The sequence below is a fragment of the Delphinus delphis genome, chromosome 2 (genome assembly GCF_949987515.2).
Source record: "Delphinus delphis chromosome 2, mDelDel1.2, whole genome shotgun sequence".
NCBI classification, from domain to species: domain Eukaryota; kingdom Metazoa; phylum Chordata; class Mammalia; order Artiodactyla; family Delphinidae; genus Delphinus; species Delphinus delphis.
The window spans coordinates 27,767,483-27,782,706 of NC_082684.1; the positions used below are offsets into that span (position 1 = coordinate 27,767,483).

General features: G+C 45.8%; 1 pseudogene; it reads left to right on the top strand.

Moving 5' to 3' along the window:
- Nucleotides 1-1,657: 1,657 nt before the first annotated feature.
- Nucleotides 1,658-14,966, top strand: LOC132417699 (glutamine synthetase pseudogene; annotated as a pseudogene).
- Nucleotides 14,967-15,224: the final 258 nt, after the last annotated feature.

Genomic DNA, 15,224 nt, shown 5'->3' on the forward strand with positions numbered 1-15,224 from the left:
AGGGTCAAGGTTTGATGGCTGGAAGACACAGGTGCTGGGAGAAGAGTTCGGCAGGGCACAAGGTACATGAAGGGAGTAATAAGAAATAAGTTTGAAAAGGTCAATTAGGATCCAATTATGGAAGGAGGGCCTTGGGCCATGCTAAAAAATTTGGACTATATTCCATAGGCAGTGGGAGCATTTTAAGATCTTAGCCAAAAAGTGGCTTAATTAAGGAAATAAACCAAAAGTTGCTCAGCACCAAGGATCAGGCATTCTACAAATGTTATCACATATAAGCCCACAGTGATCTCATGAGGTACATGACATAATCCTCATGTTGTAGTTGAGGAAATTGAAGTACAAAGACGTTAGAAACTTGTCCAAGTCACACAGCTAAATCCTCACATAGGTACAGTTGACCCTTGAGCAACACAGATTCTAACTGTGCAGGTCCACTTACGTGCAGATTTCTTTCACTGAATACATACTACAGTACTACCCAATTGTTGGTTGAATCTGGATGTGGGGGGGCTGACTATAACGGAAGCTTTATAACCACAGGGAAAGTTGGTGCCCCTATTCCCCACGTTGTTCAAGGGTCAACTATCCTTGATATTTCCTTCTTGTATATGCTTTATGAATAAACTAAATGAGAATGTACTCCAGGAAAAGTGGAGTGAACATCAGGGCAATAAAAGGGTAATGTGAGAATACAAGAAATGATGGGATTAACCCAGAAGTCAGCTGTTTAGCAAGCCTCAAAAGAAAATGGTGTCCAATAAAATGTCAGTGAGTCCCAAGGAGAAAGACTTCTAGAAGAACATAATGCATCCAAGACACACATAAAATAAGGAAAAACCTAGATGATAAAATTGAGACATGATGGCAAAGACCTAGCTTTCTCTGCCCAAAGAGAAAAAAGGAAGCAATCAAAAACTCAGGGAAAAACAAACCACTGAACAAGAAAGTTATGGTCCAAAAATGAGACAACATAAGAGGTAAGATGCATTTGAGCAAATGGTGGCACATAAAGTAAGAAAATCTATTGGATCCTGGGGCTAAGAATATTGTCCTTGGAGTGGCACTGGTGTATGCCTTCGGATATACAGGAAAAGAAATGTGATCATTGACCGTCACCAGGCCCTGCGCCCATTTACCCACACAAAATACACTATTCCAGTTGCTGTTTATTGGTCTTCCACTTTTAGAACGGACCGTGAACAAAAAAGGGAAAAGGTCACTATGATTTTAGGACAGGATATAATGTTACCACACTTAACAATGTAGAAATTTTAAAATAGCTGATAGAAGAGGTGAGAGGGGAAGACTAGGATGGTGATGCTAATATCCTACCTTACAGGGTAAGGTGTCAAATACAATTGAGAGCTAATGAAACAAAGTTACCAATAGAGGAACTAGATATAGTGACTGTATCAGTTAGAATTCAAGAAAAAAGGAACTGTTATGGGGAGTACACAGTCATGGGACCTGATTAAATCATCTATGTAAGCCTACTGCCTCTGTGTCTGGTGTTGGACCTGTGGTCAGCGGGACCAGCAGTGGAGAAGAAAAGATGCGAGCAAGGAAGAGGAAGGACAACCTGGAACCCACACGGACAACCTGAAACCTGTATCTGTCTCCACCTCCAATCACCATGATGTGAGTGACTTTCACCATGGAGCTGCACATGTGTCCAGCCCAGGACACAGAAGAGCTGAAGGAAAGTTGGAAGGAGTGGAGGAACCTCAGGCAGCAGGCCAACAAGGTGAGCCACTTGTCAGTGACAGATGTGAGCTGCAATGGCACCTGGCCCTGTGCCGACCTTTAGAGAGTAAAAAAGGCTGTGGCCTCACTTTCATCTTCCAAATTTTGCACAAACGTCCTTCATGGCTAACCCTAACTTGGAACCATGATGGGGAGGGAATTTTGGGAAATATAGTTCCTGCTAAATTGCCAATGTATATACAAATTGATATCCTCTGAAAAACTGGGAGAGGGACAAGGACAATTGTTACAGGATTGGGTCCCTGGAAGCAGACATTGAGCTAGTTAGGGGCACACGATGTTTATTAGGATTGGCACCTGTGAAGAGTGGGACCTTGCAGGACTTTGGTCTTCTCCAAAACGTCCATTGGATATTTGGTCTACAGACATTTGGTCCATGACAAAAGGTCCTTGAAATTTGGTCCTAGCCAAAATAATCCATGAATAATCCATGAATGGTCCATGTCACAGGGCTTTTGACAGGACCAAATTTCAAGGACTTTATGGCATGGACCAAATGTCTCCGTGGATGTTTTAGACAGGATCAAATATGAAAGACATTTTGGTGTGGACAGAATGTCTGCTAACCAAATGGGAAGGAAGCAGTTTGGACAGAGGGACAAGTCAAACTACGATGCAGACTCTACAAAGCCTCCTGCCACCGGCCAGGAACACCGAAGCGAGCGTTCACCATTTGAGTCCTGCATTGAGCGGAATGGCCTGACCTTATTCCCTCATGTGATGCACTGGATGCAGGCTGCCCCAGAAAGGGCATGGCCTGGGCAAGGGCGCTGTGTTACCTCTGAGGCTGACCCTAAAGGGGCTGGCAGCTGGTGGCTGTCTGCTGACCACTATTCACACGGCTGGTCTGCACGTTGGTTTTTGAAGGGAGCGCCTGGATGGCTCTTTTCTGCGTCTACCCAAACGTACAGATGAACTAAATCCTGCTTTCTTCAAGCAGGGAGACAATAGATAAAGTTCCCTAAGGAACCACCAGGACACAGCAGGATTAGTATATTATATTACTCAGAAAGAAACTGGCAGAACCAAGAACGGCAACAGTTAGAAGCTGTTGCCTCTGGGAGACAAGACTGATTCCAAGGAGCAGTGCAACGGAGGTCTGCTTTAAATATAAGCCTTCTGTACTATTTTATTTTCCTAACCATGTGCATGTAGTTCTTCGATTAAATACTTGCAAATTTAAAATAAAATTTTGGGTTGTCTGATTCCACACTACATCCCAGAGTCATGCCCCAGGCAGGCCTATTCTGAGTGAGCACACAGAACCTTCGCTTTCTCCGGAGGCACAGGCACAGCTGTGAGTGTCTGGCTGTGGCTTGGCAGGCGGTACCTGGCCCATCCATTCCCAAGGTGGGAAGCTGGCCAAGTCCTTCATCTCATGGCCTAAGTGGACTGGTGCCCGGGCCATGAGAGTGGGGGAAATACCAGCCCCCGCATTGTGCTGGATTGGGGTCCTCTCCATTTCTACTGGAGAACTGCTGAATTTGCCATCACTGAGAAGAGGAGTGCACTTTTGCATATCCGGGCCCCTCCCAAACCTTCACATCTATGATTCAGAATCCGAGGAGCAGAGCCTGACACCTGGAGAAGGTCAGCAGTCGGTTGGCACGGGAAGACCGGCTGGTCCAGTGTGAAGTACTCCTTGAAGGATGGCTGGACCAGTGGTTAATGTGGGAGGATCGCTTGGTCAGATGATGTCCCTTATTTTTTAAAAAACTTTTTTTTTAAATTTACTAATGGACTACAACTACTGTACAGGAAGTTAGGAAAATAAAGGCAGGTTGGCCATAACTCCACGTGCCCCCCAACTCAGTCATTACTTCCTTGCCATATTTTCTCTCACTTCATTCTCCTCTACATCCATCTTTATTTTTTTTTAATCTAGTGGTCATCACACTGTGCATAAATTTGGACACTTGCATCTTTTGCTAAATTTATATCATAAGCATTTTTCATGGTGTTACCTAAGCTTCATAACTATCAGTTTAAATAGCTGCGTAAAATGAGGCCAGGGATTTTTGTCCCAGAATCTAATAACACAGGTCCCTGGTGCAGAGTAGACAATTCATACATTTTTTTAATGAACAGAATGCATGATTAGGCCATAATCTGTCTTACTATCCTCTTACTGTGAGGTATTTAAGGAATTTGTTTCCAGTTCTTCAAACACATTGTCTTATGTCTCTCTCCTAGACAGCCTTCTTTTTTCAATCAATTTCCCCAACAAACCCTTACACTCTGCTCTCTGCTGGCCTCTCCCAAATCACACAGACTCTGTCCTTCATTTATCATAAGTCAACCTGGGTGTGGGGAACAAGCACCAGTGCCTGGCAGTGGGTTACACGAGGAAAAGCAAATCATGTTAATGGGTAGGTTAGCAGAGTGGGGAGCCCTGGGCCCATCTGAGCTGGGGCCCTCCATGTACTTCAGAGGCAGTGTGTTCTGTCAACACCGCTGTCGCCATCAAGTACCCTTCGTCCTGAAATAGTGGCCCAGGCCCTGCCAGTTATTTCATCTCAGTGCTTACGGTTTTCATGTGAATTTAAACATTCAAACATCATGAGCATGAAACATAAACACTCAACCCGCCCTGGCATTTTAATGAGGTTCAACTGGGTTCAACACGTCCCATTACTTACAATTGTGTGAAAGCTTTTCGCCCCAGATCACTTCCTTAGGTCTGGCCCACTATGGCCAAGACAAACTTTGTGTTTTCTGAGCACTTTAAATTTGGGGGAGAATTATTCTGGGCAGATGGTGAGCTCCCACAGGGTCCTCCTCGGCTCTGCTTAGCTAGACCAATGGTTTAACTGAGTCTCTCCAAAACTCCTTAAGAGGAAATGACTGAGTGATAAACCATGATCAGAGACCATCACTCACTCACCCCGACATTGCTCCCCACGCACCCTAGCCTTGCTCCTGCGGTTTTCAAATCATAGCCACATCTGCAGCTCTTAGATGCTTGCCATGGAGCAAGGAAAGAGTTCTTAATATTCCCATCTGACAGATGTGGCAACTGAGCCCTAGAAAGATAAGGTGACCTGTGTAAGACCACGAAATGAAGAACTGGTTGTCCAAGGTTCCCTCTACTAAGCATATCTAGGTATAGACTAAGCTGCCATAACAAAGACACTTAAAAATGCCCAGTACACAGACAGGTGGTCCAGGCCATTAGGTGACGCTGCCCTCCTCAACACACAGCTCCCATTGCTGAGTCCAAGATGGCTTCTCCAGGTATCCTCACCGCCTGATGTAGGAAGGGGGAAAGGGCAGGGGAGTGGTCATGCATTCATTTTATTTTTTTAAATTTCATTGATAAATATTTTATTATGAAAATCTAAAATGTAACAACTTTTTAGAAATATAACAGCAATGCCATTACCACACCTAAAATTAGGTAAATAATAGCTTAATATAGTCACTGTTCATTTTTTCTGATTGTCTCACAAAAATGTTTTAACAGTTGTTTTGTTTGAATATGAATCCAATAAAGCCTAGCATTTAGTTGATGTTTCTTCAGTTTTTTAAAATGTATAGTTTCTCTATTCTCTATTTTTCCTTGCAAATTATTTGCTGAAGAAATGGGATTTTTCAGTTCTGTAACTTTTAAATAGTATTATATTAGATATTAATAAAGTCGTACTTTATGCATACAATCTGAAAGAATTCAAATAACTCAATTTTTTTTTTTTTTTTTTTTTGCGGTATGCAGGCCTCTCACTTTTGTGGCCTCTCCCATTGTGGAGCATAGGCTCCGGATGTGCAGGCTCAGCGGCCATGGCTTACGGGCCCAGCTGCTCCGTGGCATGTGGGATCTTCCCGGACCGGGGCACGAACCCATGTCCCCTGCATCGGCAGGTGGACTCTCAAACACTGCGCCACCAGGAAGCCCTAATAATTTTTTAAAGAATCATGTAATTAAAGAATAATGATGTCTGATAGCCAACTTTGTTTCCAGTAACGTAATGTGGTGATCCTACTTTTTACTTTTAGTCGATGAAATGATTGCTCTTATTTTTAGAGATAAATGTTTAAAGTTTGTATTAATTAATTTATTCCTTATTTCTGATTTTTTAATATAAGGAACATGTTCTTAAATAGTGTAATCTTGGGGCTTCCCTGGTGGCGCAGTGGTTAAGAATCCGCCTGCCAATGCAAGGGACACAGGTTCGAGCCCTGGTCCGGGAAGATCCCACATGCCGTGGAGTAACTAAGCCCGTGTGTCACAACTACTGAGCCTGTGCTCTAGAGCCCACAAGCCACAACTACTGAGCCCGCATGCTACAACTACTGAAGCCCACGCGCCTAGAGCCTGTGCTCTGCAACAAGAGAAGCCATCGCAGTGAGAAGCCCGCGCACCATAAAGAAGAGTAGCCCGTGATCGCCTCAACTAGAGAAAGCCCACGGACCGCAACAAAGACCTAACACAGCCAAAAAACTATAAATAAATAATAAAATAAATAAATTTATTAAAAATAAATAAATAGTGTAAGCTTATTAGTTTACAGTTAATTTTATTATATGTTCATTAGTCATTCACAGCAAAATAAATTCCAATTAGTAAATTCTAGTTTTCTATTGTGTATATATATATATATATATATATCTTTTGGCTTTATCCAATAAGTTTATTTTAGATAAATTTATTCTATGTACAATACAGGCTTGAAAACTGCAGTGATCTGATATACATATACAACTGGGAAACCAAAGTTGAAATTCTGTGTTTCAAATATAAACTATAGATTTTATGTAAAATAAAGGATTTTTTAAAGTTTTACCCAAAGCAAATCAAACGAATAAAAAGGAGATTAATACCAAAGATTAACAAGGTTAATGTTACAAAGAACTACAAAATTAAATCCCAAATGTGCAATGCTTGCTATTACAGTTCCAGGTTCTCTTGTGACATTTGAAAATGTTAAACATTTTTTTAAGCATCTTTATTGGAGTATAATTGCTTTACAATGTTGTGTTAGTTTCTGCTGTATAACAAAGTGAATCAGCTGTATGTATACATATATCCCCATATCTCTTCCCTCTTGCATCTCCCTCCCACCCTCCCTATCCCACCCCTCTGGGTGGTCACAAAGCACAGAGCCGATCTCACTGTGCTAATGAATTCCTTTTAGGATCATGCATTCCTTTTATGGCCAACTCACTCCTACTCACACCCCAGTGGCTGCAACACAGGTGTATGGACATACCAAGTAGCCAGGGAGGCTGGGTGGCGTGTGTCTGGTTCAAACTCAGTTCTATTATCAAACAAAAGGGATCGGATATCAGTGGACAATCAGTGCACTCCAGCATGTACATTATGGGTGACCCCAAAGGTGGTAGATGAGGGAAGCTCGGGGGGAGCTCAGTCTCAGCAGCTCTGAGTTTGCTCCCTAGTCACTCAGTAGAGCTCATGGCCAGCCTCTCTTGGCCAGAGGATCTGGTTATGATCCATACTATACTGGGCTCAGCACACACGCAAAAATATGCATGGGGCTTCCCTGGTGGCGCAGTGGTTAAGAATCCGCCTGCCAATGCAGGGGACACGGGTTCGAGCCCTGGTCCGGGAAGATCCCACATGCCACAGAGCAACTAGGCCCGTGCACCACAACTACTGAGCCTGTGCTCTAGAGCCCGCGAGCCACAACTACTGAGCCCACACACCACAACTACTGAAGCCTGCGCGCCTAGAGCCCGTGCTCCGCAGCAAGAGAGCCACCGCAATGAGAAGCCTGCTCACCGCAACGAAGAGTAGCCCCTGCTTGCCACAACTAGAGAAAGCTCGCGCACAGCAAAGAAGATCCAATGCAACCAAAATAAATAAATTAAATAAATAAATTTTTTTAAAAAATGCATGGAAACTGGCTTTGCCCACTAGTAGCTCACATTTTAAGAGGCAACAAACATAAATAGGACATGCTGACCAGAGAACAAAGTATGAAACCAATAGATGACTGAATGGCAAAACATAGACAGATACCAGGCAAGGGTTTCCCTGCCAAGGGGCCAGGGCATCTAAGGATAAAGTGGAAATCCCTGAACCAGTCCTCAAGCTTCGCCTTCTTCCCACCTTCCATTTCCCGCCACCTCCCCTGAGCACTGAGTCTCCCCACTCTAAGCAGCTCACCATTCCTCCTCTAAGTACACCCTGCACTTACCTTTTTCCTTTGCTCTGCTAGTCTAGCTCAGAAAGCATCTCCTCAGCAAGAGTTCCTGAATCTCTCAAACAAAAATGAGTCACTTTTATCTCTATAATCCCAAAGCACTTTTTTATATGCAGATCACATCACTTATCACATTGCTTGTACTGTAATCAGTTGGGCATAAATGTGTCACTCCACCCTGTCTAGAATAAGACTTTCACCAAATCTTGTACACCCAGTGCTTAACACAGTATCTGGGAAATAGTGAGGGTTAAACAAATGAGTGGCCCTTCAAATGACCCTTAAAATTGTGTCATATTTATCACCATACACCTGGTGCCCAATATAGGCACAATGCCTGGCTTATAGTTGGTGCTCAATAAATGGAGTTTGATTGACTTAACTTGAACTTAAAGAGAAGTGCAATCAGGCACAGCAAAGACAGGTCCCAGAAGACACAACTCACATGGTTGCCAACCCAGTCCTGTTGTACCAATGGGATTTTCAGAGTCTGTAGCTCCCATATGTCCAGTTTGGTCTGCCCAGCAGATGCGAGGCTTGTGGTGCATTTGGTGAAGGTTGTCTGGGGCTGGGACCAACCACGCTGCACTTCAGGCTCCCATTACTTTTCTTTCCCCATGCTCACTCCCCAAGGCTCAGTCCTTAGCCTGGGTCGCTGGTCCCATCCTCCATTCCCAGGGAGACTCAGGTCATCAACAGAGCTCTACTGGATCACTTTATATTCAGTGCCTCTTGGGGGCCAAGCACAGAGCTCGGCACTAAGGTGGAGCAGTGAACTAGACAGATATGATCCCTGCCCACAGGGCATGTAACACCTAGCAAGGGCTCACACTAAGTAAATGACCCCAAAGTGACATGGTCAGGTGTGCTTGTCACCTTGAGAGCAGCAGAGGCCTTCAGGACACCAGGCACTCCACACTCAGCCTGTCTCCCCTCCTGAACTGGGATTCAGAGAACCTGAGTGAGAGTCCACCATCAGAGTTCCAGACCTGCCGCCTGCCAGCCAAGGGCACATCCCTTATCCTCTCCAAACCTGTCCCCTCATCTGTAAAATGAGGTCAGTAACAACACCTGTTCTGCCTTCCTTTCTGGGTTAGATGAGGACTAAATAAGGTATGTGAAAGGGCTTTGTAAGCTGTAATAAATGTTACTTATTACTGTTGTTGTAATTAGTATTATTATTCCCAAGTAACCCTTCCTCCTGATTTTTCCCTCTGATTGTCAGGGGTGCCAACATTCTCCCAGTCCCGTGGCCTAAGCTTATCTGTTGTTTCTGTCTCCCCAAACATATTCTCCCCTTCATCAGACACCGAAGCTCAGCTGGTTTCCCTGAGGAGCACATGCTTCCTCCATCCCCCTGGCTACAGTGATTGGCTCAGAGAATGGGCATATGACCCAAGCCAGTCAGTAGGAGTCCTTCTGGGATTTTCCCACCAAAGCTGTGAAAGAAACGGTCCCTTTCTGCTGAGAGGATCTGATGCTGGGGTTCCAGCAACGCCTGATACCATCGTGTGGAGAAAGCTTGTCTGAAGAATAAGCCAAGCAGAGAAAGACTTTCATGGATCAAGCTGTTCATAAAGCCAGATGTAATCCCGGATTTCCCAGGCACTCAAATGTAGGTAAGCCGTCTTGTATATAAGCTGATTGAGTTGGGTTTCTATCAACTAAAAATGGAAGGCTCCTGACCAATTCAAGACTCAAAACTTAGGTGATATGTTCTATTTGTCCATTGCTTTCAACTCCAGCCTTTGATCTATTGGAGCTTGTAAACAGAGTCCTTTCCGCTACATAGTTCTGCCACCATCCTGGCCAGACCCTCTTTGTCTCATACCTGGAGGCTGCCTGGTGGGGAGAGCTGAGGGATTAGAGCCAGACAGCCCTGGAGTGAATCTCGGCTCCGTTACTTACTCATCAGTCGTGTGATCTTGGGCTTCTGTGGCCCTCAGCATTTTCCTCTGTAAAGTGGGACGAATAACCCATACCATGCATGGCTGTTGTGAGTATGAAATGAAAAGATATCTAATAGGGCCTGGCGGAGGCTCAGTAAGAGGCAGCTATTATCACCATAACAATATAGTGGCCTCCTAGCTCCGTCAGTAGGGGGAAGGCAATGCATTGATCCTGTTTTCACTGGGGGGCCCTGACATTAAAAAATGGCCATAGCTCAGTCTGAGAAAATGGGGCCCAGGCAGCTTGGATGCTCGGGAGCCACTGGGGCAGAACAAGAGTTGATGGAGCCGCTGGAGAAATGACGTTTGGGCAAGGATAGTCTCCCAGCAACAAGGGGAGGGACCTTGGGTAAAGAAGTCCCAGCCACCAAGCAGCCAATCAGAGGCAAGTGCCTGAAGAGGCCAGGCCAGATGAGGTCAGAACTGGGATGAAGGACTGGTCCTCAGATATAAGGAGAATCCTCTCCCGGGAGACACTGAGGGTGGGGTCAGTGCTTAGGAACTTAGTACATTCATGACTTGCGATGTGTGTATAGTTTTGTAGGCTCTCTGCAAAACACCAAACTTGGGATCTACCCTTTCCTTTTATTGACCTCGGGTCTGGCTTATTGCTCCTAAAGGAAGAGAAGAGCACTGGGACTCCAACCTCATTTGCAGTGGATGAGCTCTGTGACCTTGGGAAAGCAGTTTCCCTTCTCTGGGCCTTGGTTCCTTCACCACTTGAGGGGGATGGCAGGTCCCTTCCAAAGCTAACAGGCCATCTCCAAGCCCTAAGGGGTTAATCAGGCTGGCCAGGCCCCACTACCTGAGACCACACCAGAGCCTTTGTTCTCAAAGAATCCAAGATAGGGCAGGGGGAGGGAGCAGCCTCCTCAATTTCCGAAGCTGTTTAATCTAAGAGAAATGATGAGGTGTGCAATGAAGGTGGGTAGCCCTGGGGACATTCTCCGCACTGGACAGTGCTGCCTCTGTGACAGCTCCACATGGAGAAAGGTGAACCTCAAGCTACAGGGTGACCGTCCCTGTGTAACAGCTTTCCATTTGTTTACCAAAAAAATATTGCTCCATCATAAAAATTCCCAAAATAGTTCCTTCCCTGGCCAGACTGACTGGCGGGCGCCCAGCTCGGGAGCCCAGCCTTGCTGGAGACACACTCTCAGCGAGGCACAATTAGCCGGGAAAGTTGTGGGCTGCAGTTCGAAGACCACCAGCCCCACACATCCTGCGGGGTGCGGCTGGGGGGGGTTAGAGCCACAGAATCGTCTCTCTGGGGGGATCTGGGCAGTGACAGGATTTTCTGAGACTCAGCAAGTTTATTTTTAGCTAAGAAGGGCTTCCTCTGCTCTAAGGGGATTGGCGGGTGGATCTCACTGGCTGAAGGTGGAACAAATGCTTTGCTCTCTGCTGGAATTCTCTCTCTCACACTCGTACTCTGGCACCTTCTCATCCCACAGTTCTCGACTTAAAGCAGCTCTTCAGAGAGCCTTTCTCTTAAAGCCCTCCCCTGAAACGACCCAAATGAGGGCTTCAGCTATCCAGTCTCAAAAGGTTCTTCCTTTTCCCTTGGGAGAACTTACCACAGTTCGTACTTACAAATATGAACGTCAGTCTTTCCCACAGGTTGTAAGGCTCTTGGGCAGAGAACGTTGCTTAGTACTTATCCCCAGTACCTTGCACATAGTAGGTGCTCAGTAAGTATCTTTTCCATTTACAGAATGACTTAATAACTTGCTTGAGACTTAGAAAAGCCAAATAACTTGTCCAAGGTCATGTAGCTCACAAGTGCCAGAAGTGGGATTTGAACCCAGGCCTGTCTGATTCTAAAACCCAGGTCTTAACCCCACTGTCCTGCTCCACTGGATCCACAGGGCTGGACAAATCACCGAATGAGAGGACATGGAGCAGCCATAGTTGTGTCTTCTCTTTCACTTTCTTCCTGCCCCCATGGCAGGGAGGAAGGAGGGTATACAGGCTGCCCCCAAGAAGACTCAATACTTATCCCAGTGCTTCACATATAATAGGTGCTCAATAAGTAAGTGTTGGGCGAATGTTCCCTTGCCAGGGACCCCAGACATCTCCCAGGGGCATACCAGTCTTGTGGGGACCTGTTTCTATCTGTGAATGAGAAAGTGAGGGAGAAGGACATATAAAAATGATTCTAGGGCTTCCCTGGTGGCGCAGTGGTTGAGAGTCCGCCTGCTGATGCAGGGGACACGGGTTCATGCCCTGGTCCGGGAAGATCCCACATGCCGCGGAACGGCTGGGCCCGTGAGCCATGGCCGCTGAGCCTGCGCGTCCGGAGCCTGTGCTCCGCAACGGGAGAGGCCACAACAGTGAGAGGCCCGGGTACCGCAAAAAAAAAAAAAAAAAAAAAAGATTCTATTCCATCCCTCCAACCTATCTCTCCTCCTGCCCACCACCCCAAATAGGAAAGTGACCCAGAGTTAAGAGCCACCTTCACCAACAACTTGCTGCGGCAGCTAAGAGCTTCCAGGCTGGATTTCCAAGCAAAAGTGGGCAGGCCCTTCCTGGTCTCCTCAAAGTTCCTGCTTTTATACCTAGACCTCCTCCATTCCAACCACCCCATACCGTACACAAAGCTTTCTTAACTTTACGTGAAGTGGGAATAAATTCACCTTAGAATTCAATAAATTCAATTCAATTAATTAATGAATCCACCTTAGAATAAAATGCTAATTTTATTGATCTAGAATATGCAATCTAAGTGAATATAATGGCTTGCCTTGCAAACCCAGCTCTAAGACAAGCCCCCTCACCACATCTGGGGAGGAGAGAGAAAGAAACAGTGAGAGAAACAGAGAGAAAGCAATCTGCAGAGTAAAGATCTTCCTCAGGCCATTCCACTCAGTGAGTAGAGGCTCCAGGGAATGCAGAGCAAGATGACAGATACTCCCTCAGCAGCTGGTTTCAGTTCCCACAAAGCTTAGCACCTTTTCAGCACCTTGAGTGGATTCTGATGTATGAACATGTGTATCTTTTCATATATCTTGGCCCCTAAATTCAAGGCAACTACTTTGTGATACACAAAGCCACATATATCCCATTCTAGTAGGGAAGTAGTCTTCAAGGGGTAATTTTAGGGGACATGATTTTCTTCTTTACATATGACTTTAGAACCTGACCTTCACTTAGCATCCAACAACATTGCCATTCACATTCACTGTGGGGAAATCAGACCATAGATCCAAACAAGATAAAAACAATCTCCTGGAATCTTACCATTCAGGATAACCACTATGCGTTTCTGAGGCGCTTTCCTCAAGGCAAGTGTGTACAAATGTGTATTTATTATATCCATATTTTCTAAACGGAAAACTGGAAAGAAGATAGTCTTTTGAAATCTACAAGTTATGATTTTTTTTCAAAGTCTTTTCTTTAAGAATACAGTGGGCTTGATTCTTTCCTTTTCAAACTCCTGTTTGTACTCAGGGCCAGTTTTCCACACTGTTAATATTTGTACCAGAAAGCTCCTTGGCATCCTCAGTTCTAAGCAGGTGAGAGTCAGAATCACTCCCAATGGAAAAGGGGCCAAAGGAACCGGGATGAATCTTTTCCTTCTTCCCAATTTGGCCTCTGGTTAGTCCTGTAGGGAAGCAGGCCCAAGAAGACTGAATCACATCCATAAATCATGCCTCTGCTCTGTCTCCCCCTCCCCCTGACGCTGAGCCATCATCACTGTGGTACAAAGGATACCATGTACAATTGGGTCCAGATGGTACCCAATGCTTGTGCCATCTGGAAACAGGTAAGCTCATCACCATTTCCTCTTGAGACTAGGTGACCCAGAGAGAAACAGAAGGAACACTTAGACTGAGAGGGGATTTAGGAAATAGACACCCTCCCATTGCCCCATTCAAACCATTTCTAGATGAGAAGGAAGCGATCATTTTGGCAGAGCTGAGGATGGGAGAAGAGCAGAGCGTCTGCACAGCATCCCCGGCCTCCTTGCCTCTCCTCCTGCACCTCATTCTCACCGCCTGCCTACCCTGCCACCCAGGATACCTCCTACCACGGCCACTTCCGCGAGTTCCCACTTGAAAGAAGGCATCCAGCAGGTGGGCATGTCCCTGTCTCAGGGTGAGGAAGCCCAAGCTATGCGTACCTGGATTGACGGTGTTAGATGAGTTGCCTGAGTGGCATTTTGATGGTTCTAGTACTTTTCAGTCTGAAGCTCCAACAGTGACAAGTATCTCACCCTTGCTGCCATGTTTCAGGACCTTTTCTGCAAGGACCCCAAGCTGGTGTTCTGTGAAGTCTTCAAATACAACCGAAAGCCCACAGAGACCAATTGAAGGCACACCTGTAAATGGGTCACAGACATGGTGAGCAACCAGCACCCCCGGTCTGGAATGGAGCAGGAATATATTCTCATGAGCACAGACGAACACCCCTTTGGTTGGCCTTCCAGCCACTTCCCTGGGCCCCAATGTCCATATGACTGTGGTGTGGGAGAAGACAAAGCCTGTGGCAGGGATATTGTGCAGGTTTACCACCAGGCCTGCTCGTACACTTGTGTTAAGATTTCAGGGACGGAATGCCGAGGTCATTCCTGCCTGGTGGGAATTCCAGATAGGACCCTGTGAAGGAATGGATATGAGACATCATTTCTGGGTGGCCCGTTTCATCTTGTGGCATGTATTTGAAGACTTTGGAATGACAGCAACCTTTGATCCTAAGCCCATTCCTGGCACATGGAATGGTGCAGGCTGCCACACTAACTTCATCACCAAGGCCATGAGAGAGGACAATGGTCTGAAACACCTTGAGGAGGCCATTGAGAAACTGAGCAAGCAGTACCTGCATCTGAGCCTACGATCCCAAGGGGGACCTGGACAATGCCCGGCACCTAACTCGACTCCACGAAACCTCCAACTTCAATGACTTTTCTGCCGGCGTGGCCAACCCTGGAGCTAGCATCCACATTCCCAGGACTGTCGGCCAGAAGAAGGGTTACTGGGAATACCATCACTCCTCTGCCAACTGCGACCCCTTTTCAGTGACAGAAGCCCTCATCTGCACATGTCTTCTCAATGAAACTGGCAATGGGCCCATCCAGTACAAAACCTAAGTGGACTAGACTTGCCGCCATCAAACGCCTCCTAATACTACATCCCGCTCCTACTCTCGTCCGTCTCTCCATTGTCCTAATAGCTGTAACTCAAAGGATGGGGTATCAAGGTCTTTTTTTATTCCTAAAAAAAAGGAAAAGAGAGAGTTTGAAGAGCAGCAGGGTTCAGTGTTTAGTGATACCTAGCAAAAAAAAAAAAAAAGTTCAACACACTATGTATTTTGTAAGGGCCTGCTTCCATTTTGCTTTGCTTTCTTC